Source organism: Mesocricetus auratus, unplaced genomic scaffold (assembly GCF_017639785.1).
Source record: "Mesocricetus auratus isolate SY011 unplaced genomic scaffold, BCM_Maur_2.0 Super-Scaffold_100004, whole genome shotgun sequence".
Taxonomy (NCBI): Eukaryota; Metazoa; Chordata; class Mammalia; order Rodentia; family Cricetidae; genus Mesocricetus; species Mesocricetus auratus.
In genome coordinates, this window is record NW_024429189.1 from 98,363,963 (window position 1) to 98,373,339 (window position 9,377).

Below are 9,377 nucleotides of genomic sequence, written 5' to 3' on the forward strand. Positions count from 1 at the left end.
CTCGTATACCCTGGAACTACCTACCCAGGAGTAGTATCACCCACAGAGAGCTGAACCCTCCTACCTCAGTCATCACCCAATAAAATGTCCTACAGACCTTCCATTCTGATGGAAACATTTTCTCAACTGAAGTTCACTTTTCCCAGATGATCTAGTTAGTGTCAAGTTGACAACTAACCAACCCCAAAAAAAAAAAACTAACCAACACACCATGGCACCATGGCAAATATCCTGGATATTTATTTAAAGGATATAAAGCCTGCATTAATAGATATATCTGCAAACCACTTTTATTGAACAATATTCCTAATTATCAAATATTTTTATGAAAAAACTAATCATTTAATTGAGGTGGATATGGTGCTACAAGCCTTTAATCCCAGCACTTGGAAGGTAGAAGCAAGTGATCTTTGTGGGTTCAAGGCTAGCCTGGTCTAACATAGACAATGCCAAGCCAGCCAAAGCTATCTTATGAGACTCTGTCTCAAAGATTAATTAATTGACTTATTTGTGTGTGTGTGTGTGTGTGTGTGTGTGTGTGTGTGTGTGTGTGTGGTGGCAAGCACCAGCATACTTGTGTGGTGAGCACTAAACAATTTGCAGGACCAATTCTCGATTTCCACCATGTGGACTCTGGGGATCAAATGCAGGGTAGGTTTGTGGCAAGTGACTGTACCAGATGAGCCATCTTGTCAACCCTGGACTGTATTCCAAGGGTATTACTCTTGAGGATTAAGTTACTATGGCAAGCAGGACTCTACTGCCTTGGCTTGCAAAGCTTCCTTTATGAGTACTTCCATCAGTCAATTTCTCTATAAATGTGTGCCGTTGAGCTGGAGATAAAGGGTAAACAATCACATTGACCAAACTGTCAAGTGGGGGGAACCTCAAAATTGGATCTTCCAGAGAGTCAGTCAGACAGCAGGTTCCTTAGAATATCAGGTTACTGCTTGATCGGAGTGTTCTGTCAATCAGGCCCGTGGCTACTGGCATGCTCCTCAGGAAAGATGTGTGGCATTTTATCACACCTGAAGTGGAGACTTGGATCACGAAATTAAGAAACATTTCTCCACCCAGTGAGCAGCAATAAGATTTACATCTTGGTGTCAGATGTGTCTCAGAATTTTAGCCAACCTGGCAATTCCTTGGAGTTGAAATTTAAGCTGTCAAGATACCTTTTTCAGTGTCTGGTCTAACTAGTCCTGTGTCAGAGAGGGCTGATGGGGGAAGTCCTGTGTATATGTCAATAAAGCACTGTTGGCCAATAGGGAAGCAAGACAGGTGGGACTAGGAGTCCAGGAGGACTCTGGGAAGGAGAAACACAGGGAGTTATGATGTAGCCCGCCAGAGAAATAAGATGTCCAGAACTTTGCTCTGGTAAGAGAAAGACGTACATTAACAATTATGGGGTAAATACTTAAGTCAGAGCTAGCCAGTAAGAAACAAGCAAGGCCAACAGCTTCATAATTAATACAGCCTCCTGTGTGTTTATTTGGGACTGATGCAGCTCTGGAACCAGGCTGGCGGGACAGCTTCTCTCTACAGAGGGCTATTGGTGATATTAGTGCTGCCCCTGCTCCCCTGCTCCCCCAGTGCACTGCGGGGGCCCTTGGTCTCAACACCGACAGCCTTCGGGGCACAGCAGGTCTTCGTTGTTGCAGTGAGTTTTGTGCCACACTACTGACAAGAAGGATGTTATTGTAGGGATAGATTTTTTTTATGAGGCAGGGTTTCTTTGTATTGTTTTGGAGGCTATCAGTCCAGCCCGGCCTCGAACTCACAAAGATCCACCTGCCTCTGCCTCCCGAGTGCTGGGATTAAAGGCGTGCGCCACCACCGCCCGGCTTAGATATTATTTTTTAAAGCCCACTGACCATGAAAATTTGGGTATTTCTACTTCTCTGCTTTTTTTTTTAAAGTAATCCTATATGAACACTAATACAACTTTTATGTGGACAGGGCATGTGGTTTTTTATTTCCCTTTGAACCTATCTCTAAGATTAAAACGATCAGGTCACATGGCCACTCTATGTTTAACATCTACATTTTAACATTTTGGGAAACTTTTAAACTCTTTTTCAAAGTTACTGGGCCTCCTTAGAATCCCACTAGCAATATGTCAGGACCATTTTTAAGTTGAGTGGGCTGTTTTTTTTTTTGTCAAGCTTAACATTCTTTATCATTTCTGGATAAAAGCCTGTGTCATGTAAAGTGTTTTCTCCCTGGTGTGGGAAAATCCATAGAAATAGAAGATGCTGGACTTCCGGGAGGTGCGGGGGATGGGAATAACTTCTGGCTGATATACAGTTTCTTTTTGTAATGTCAAACAAGTTCTAAAATTGTTGAAAAGGTTGCACCACTCTTAAAATATACTAAAATCCCTTTAAGTTATGTAATTTACAGTGGAAATTTTTGTGGTGTCTGACTGGTATCTCCATAAAGATTTTTGTAACTGAACATTTCAGAAGTGGCAGGAATAGAATTTAAATTCAAGTCTGTCAAACACCAGTCTGTGTTGCACGTGGGCAGTCCTTTGGATCTGAACATCCTAAAAGGGCACTTGTGTTCAGAGGTTGGTACCTAGGTTGTGGCACTACTGGAAGGTTCTGGAACCTGTAGGAGGTTGTATCAAGTGAAAAGAAATTAGGCTGTGGGTATATGCCCTTGAAAGGGTAGCCTGGCTCTTCACTTTCTTTTCTAAGGTTTATTTTATTGCCATTATTTATGGAGTAATCAAGTCAGGGTGAGAGGCATAGTTGCTCCTTCTCACTCTTGAAGCTCTGAAGCAGACAGCCTCCTTCACTTGCCATAGGCCAAAAATCAGCATGGTCAACTGACCATGGGCTAGGACCTCTAACACCATGAACTCAACCAAAGCTTTCCCCTCGGTAAGTTGATTATATGGGATAATTTGTCATGGTAACACAGAGGAGAGAGGATTGCATTGGATGGGAAAAGTACAGAATAGATATGGGATACAGATACAGCAAGGTGCTTACAGAACTCCTTGTGAAGACAGATCAGCCCTATGGTGGTGCCACACACCTTTAATCCTGGCATTTGGGAGGTAGAGGCAGGTGGATTTCTGTAAGTTCAAAGTCAGCTTAGTCTACATATTGAGTTCCAGGCCAGCTAGAGTTACATGGTGAGATTCTAAAAAAAATCAAAACAAAAACAAAGCTAGAGCAAGATTATACTATGTTTATTTACATGGCCTCTTCATTGGTCAAAAATTGACAGAAAGATTAGATTTATTGAAAAACAATAAAGATATGGGAAACAAAACTTAAAGAATGGAACAAGAAAAAAGTAACCCTTATACACTGCACTGAGAATGTAGACTAAGCAACCCCAATGGAAATCAGTATGGAGAGTCCTCAAAAAAATTGGGCACAGAACTGCTACATAACACTTATAAGTATATGTTCAAGGAGTCTAAGTCATCATACTAGAGAGATTCTTGCAATTTTAAGCTTATTGCAGAGCTATTTACAAAAGCCAAAGCGAGAGACCAGCCTGGATGTCCATCTAGGCCAAGGGTAAAGAAAATGTGATATATGTACACAGTGAAGCTTTTTTCAGTTGTAATACTAATGGTGTGATTTTAGAGGAAATAGTTGCAGCTGAGATTGTCATGCTAAGTTAAAGAAGTCAGATTCAGAAGAACAAATGTTTATCTTTCATATGCAAGAAAAAAGTGTGTGTGTGTGTGTGTAAGTTTATAAAAGAGATGATCTTGGGGGAAAAGAATCTAAAGGATTGCATAAAGGGAACAAAAGGGTAATAAGAAGGGAAGAAATACAAATACTACAAGTTTTCACTCAAATGTGCAATAGCAATTTAAGTATGTGCAAATTCAAATATATATTTAAATGTATCGTGCATGTGGACATGAGAGCAGAGGAGGGTACTTGAAGGACAGTAGGGATCAAAGAAGGAGAGAAGTGGGGACAGGCAGCGCAGTGGGAGGAGCTACATAATATAAATGTATGACACTGTGAGAATGTGGTAATGAAATCCACTATTCTGCATACCAACAAAATTATTTTTTGGCCGGGCATTGGTGGTGAACGCCTTTAATCCCAGCACTCGGGAGGCAGAGGCAGGCAGATTTCTGTGAATTCCAGGCCAACCTGGTCTACAGAGCTAGTTCTAGGACAGCCTCCAAAACAATACGGAGAAACCCTGTCTCAAAAGACCGAAAAAAATTTTTGAAAGAATGCTACTAAGAAATCATATAACTCAAGTAATGCCAAATAATGATGTATCCAATAAGGAGCCTGGGTTCAGACAGTTTTGTGGGTTAATTACACTAAGCATTAGAAAAATAAGCTAATGCTAAGTTTTCTTAGACTCTTCCAAAAAGCAGAAGCAGGTGTATTCCCAACTTTACTTTCTTACTCCAAGAGGGAAGAATCAGGGCACAGTCACAATCGCCAAAGCAAAATCAAGGTCTTACAATGTGAAAACCTCCATGTCTGACATCTGGAACTCATTCATGATCTTCTGGGCTCCAAGGGGCTTGTGCAACCATTCACAGCACACACAGCTTGAACTGTAGACTGAGGCTAGATCAACTCCACACCTGCTGCTGTCCTTAACGATCATCCTATGGCACTGGGGCCTCCAAAATGCTGGGATCCCTACTGTAACTATGCAGCACCTTCACCAATACCTCTCCTGGGCTCTCTTCAGAGACTCTGACCCCACCACATAGGGCCAGCCTCAATGTCTCCCCATAACTTGCTTAAATCCCTGGGCATCTACTACAGCTGAGGCTTCAACTTCACCAGTGGCTTCTCCTGGCCTTTCATAGTGTCAGGCATCAGCTTCTCTCTGTCACCCCGCACTCCTTCACCACCTGAGTGACTTTCATATTGCCAAGTCTGGCTGCCAGGATGAGATTCTGCCTTGGCCCCCTTTGGACAGCAACTTCTGTGTGCTGACCCTGAAGAAATACATCCCAGAAGATTTCACCTCAATGATGTTGGTCTCTTCTTAAGTACAGCTGATTCTTCAGCCCCAGCTGACCTGTGTCAATTGGCCCAACAAAGCAAAGGTTTCACCTTAGCTGTTCTTGAATCAAAATACCACACAAATGGCTTGGATAGAGCCCTCGCTTCCTTCTGAATCGTCATAAAACATCATCTGCACTGCTCTGAGAATTATTTTCTGGGTTCTCCCAACAGACCATTAAGCACCAACTATGACACTCAGTGGCTTTTCTAGCTCAAAGTCCAAAACCAGGTCTGTCACAGCAATGCCTCATGATCCTGCTACCAATCTGTCTCAGTTAAAGTATCTACTGCTGTGATGAACACCATGACCAAAAACAACTTGAAAAGAAAAACCACATTTATTTCATCTTACCGGTTGTAGTCCATCATCCAGGGAAGTCAGGGCAGGAACTCAAGGCAGGGAGGGATCTGGAGACAGGAACTGAAGACATGGAGAAAAGCTACTCACTGGCGTGTTTCCCATGGCTTGCTCATCCTGCTTTCTTATATAACCCAGGATCACCTGCACAGGAGTGGGCCCTCTGACACCAATAACTAATTAAGAAAATGCCCCACAGGCTTGTTCCCAGGCCAGTCTGGTAAGGATGTCTGCTCACTTGAAATTTCCCAAGCTGGGTCCAGTTGGGAAAACACTAGTCAGCATATGCTACCAAATGGAATGCATTTCAGAAATCAGCACTGAATTCTGAGTCAGATTTGGTTTCAGAACTGAAGGATTCTCTATCAGTTTCAGACAAGACTAGAATTTAAGGAGGCTTTGGGATTAGTCCACAGTTCCACACAGAATCACCTTCAAAACCATTTATAAAAAGAAGTCAGAGGGTGTCATATGTCGAGCTCCCCTCACTCACATCGAAGGATGTATGAGCAATGCTGACCCTGGAAGTAATTCCAGAGAGCAACTTGCTAAAGAAATTGCCATCCGAGTCAGTAGTCTAAACAGAGTTTGATGATTTAGAGTCCACGTTCACAGAAAATGAGACCTCAGAACAAACAGGACAAAATCACTGACACTAAGTTCAATGCTTAGAAGGTACCTACACAGCACCTATTTCACCAGAAGTTGTTATTCTCTGAAGCTAGAATACTGGGGCTGGAGACAGATTTCACCTGCATTTACTGACTTTACTCTTGACTGTAACTGGCAAATCTAGCTGTTCGAAATCATCAAACGGTCACATTTGTTTCAGTCTTTCTGGAAATTTACATGTCTGCAAAAACAGTAGATCAAACCTTCCACTGATGAGAAATGAAATCAAGGAGCTGGTAATATGTACAAAAGACACCACACAACTCCATGGGCTCAGCCTGGCTTCCAACATAACAGTGATGAAAACAAACTTAGAAATCTTTTTTCCCATCAGTCATCATAATAATGATTGAATCTGGCAAAATACATCAATTTATGTTAAAACCTTAAAGTGAAAGTAATGAAGAACAAGAAAAATATACACCATTTAAAGAATCTTCCCTCATATACTGACTTTTTAATTAACACAAATATCATGCATATTTACGAGGAGCTGTGCAATATTTCATCTCAAGTATTTATTGTGGAATGTTCAAATCAGCATAAACATCTGTTTTCCCAAACATTTATCACTTGTCCGTGACGAAAATATTCACTTATCTCCTGCTCTAACTTTTCTGGACATATACAGTATATTTTTATTTATAATTACCCCACTGTGAAACTGAACAAAACTTATTTCTCCTGGCAGCAACTGAGTGTACACTGAGCAAACATTCCACATCCGGGGCCTCCTGCTACTCTCTGGTTCTCCCCACATCCTCTAAAAACTACTCATGTGGTTCTTGTCTTCTGTGCCTGATTTATTTCATTTAGCATGTCTTCCATGCCCTCCATCTTGTAGAAAGATAGAATTTCCTTCATTTTTGAATTTTAGTGCTTAATACTATATATGTGTGTGTGTGTGTGTGTGAGATAGATAGAGAGAGAGAGAGAGAGAGAGAGAGAGAGAGAGAGAGAGAGAGACTTTATTCATTCCCCTACTGACAAACATTTGGATTGTTTGCATGTCTTATCTATTATGAATAATGCTTCCATGAACATGGGAATGCCAATGTGTCTTTTGAGTTCTTCAGTAATTTTTGGATATATACCTGATGCAGAATTGCTGATCTGTTTTTAATGTTTTGAGGACACTCCATAGCGTTTCTCATAGTGGCTACATGATTTTACATTTTTACTAACAGACCATGAGTTCCTAAGTTTCTGCATTCTTGCCAGCACACACCTTTTCATACTTACCATAGCTACACTAACATGTGTGAGATGGTATCTTACTGTGGTTTTGATTTACATTTCCCCACATTAATGTTGAACATATATTTTCTGACCATCTGTATGTCTTCTCAAGTCCTCTGCTGAGTTGCAGGAGTCTCTTATTTTAGAAATGCATCCTCTCTCAAAATCATGGTTTGCACAAGCTGGAGAGACGGCTCAGAAGTTAAGCACATCATTGTTCATGCAGAGGACTTGGGTTTGGTTCCCAACATCCACAGACGCTTAACCTTCTGCAACTCCAGTTCCAGGGGATCTGAAGCTCTCTTCTGGGCTCTGCAGACACAAGCCATGAAAATGGTGCACAGACTCCCTGCCCTGTATGAGTTCCTGCCCTTTTTCCTCCAATGATGGACTATGATGTGGAAGTGTAAGCCAAATAAACCCTTTCCTCCCCAACTTGCTTTTGGTTATGGTGTTCCATCATAACCTAACTAAGATAGAGCCACTGATGTTTTACAATGTGTTATTTAATCTCTACATTTTGTAAATATCCCCATATTATTAATTTCTAGTTAATAACTCTGTGGTCGGGAACATGCTTTAAATATTCTAAAATTTGTGAAGACTTCTTTTGTTTGCTTTGAATGTGTATTCCGTCCTGGAGAAGTTCCATGTGAGGAGAATATATGTTAATCTGGTGATGGATAAGGGAGTCTGCATTTGGGACTGGAGAGATGGTTGAGTGGTTAAACTGTCTACTGCTCTTCCAGAGGACCTGAGTTCATATTAGGTAGCTTACAACTGCCTGTAGCTCTAGGTCCAAGGGATGACACTATGTTCTGGTCTCCATGGGCACCTGTACTTTCATGTGATCACAACCATGCATGTGCACACGTGCACGCGCGCACACGCACACACACACACACTTTTTAAAAATGAAATCTTTAAAAACTTTACATATCTATTTAGTTTTATTTTATGTCTGTGGGTGTTCTGTCTACTTGTATGTCTGTGCACCACGCGAATGTGGAGACAGGAGAGGGCAATTGGAGTTCCAGATGGCTGCTGGTCACCATGTGGATGCTGGGAATCAAACCTGGGTCCTGTGGAAGAGCAGTCAGTGCTTTTGACTGTTGAACCATCTCTCTAGATCCCAAATAAATCTTTTTAAAAGAACATTGTGTTATTTGTACATTAAGTCTATTTTTTTCTATAGTATGGTTCAAGTCTGGTATTTCCTTGTTTATTTTCTGTTTCCCCCCAGAATGTTGAAGGTGAGGCTTTTAAGAAGTATCTCTTCAGTGTTTTATAAAATGCAGACAGGGTTTATTTTAATAAATTGAAATTCTAGACACAGAAATGACTGTCACAAAGATCAAAGTTTGTGCTTATAGTTCCTGGGGACAGAAAACAGCCTACACAGAGGGCCATATGAGAAGGCTCCAGGGTTAGTCAGAAGCAGAAGGCAAACAAAAGCCTTTACAGAGTCTCTATAGAAAGGACGGGTGCTGTAGATAAGCAGATTAAGTAGCTTCGGGGTTAATTTAACTAGTTTGAACAATTTCAACGGGCTGCAGGGTGAAAGGATGCTCCTGGTCATGGAGATAAGATGCTCCTAGTTGCAGTAAGAGAATGCTCCTGGTTATGGTGAGAGGATGCTCCTGGTTATGGAGAGAGAATGCTTCTGGTCATGGTTAGAAGATGCTCCAGGTTGTGGGGAAAGGGAGGCTCCTGGTCATGAAAAGAAGATGCTCCTTGTCATGGAAAGAGGATGCTCCTGGTCATGATGAGAGGATGCTCCTGGTTGTGGGGAATGAGATGTATCTGATCATGGTGGCAAGGTGTTCCTGCTCATTTGATATCTGTCCCTAGAATAGTTATATTGGGGAAATAATGTCTTGACAGATGCAAACTCAAAGAGAGTTTTAGAAGTGATGGGAGTGGATTGGGGCTTTGAACTAGCTTATTTGAATAACAACTGAACATTTGTAGATGCATCTTTTAACTGTCTTTAGGAACTGGTTATTCCTAACAGAAGATTCTCATAGATCAGCAAATCAAGGGCATCAAAACATCAGAAAATAAAGAAAACTAACATGTATGATTGTGAC

At 41.3% G+C, this 9,377-nt stretch overlaps 1 long non-coding RNA gene across 1 annotated transcript in view; it reads right to left on the minus strand.

The window, feature by feature from the left end:
• Positions 1-5,500, minus strand: part of LOC110340654 — a 34,578-nt gene extending 29,078 nt beyond the window's left edge. The window contains exon 1 of the long non-coding RNA XR_002382462.2: positions 5,371-5,500. This is a non-coding gene — a long non-coding RNA (uncharacterized LOC110340654). The remainder of the gene's footprint in view (positions 1-5,370) is intronic.
• Between the last annotated feature and the right edge of the window lie 3,877 nt (positions 5,501-9,377).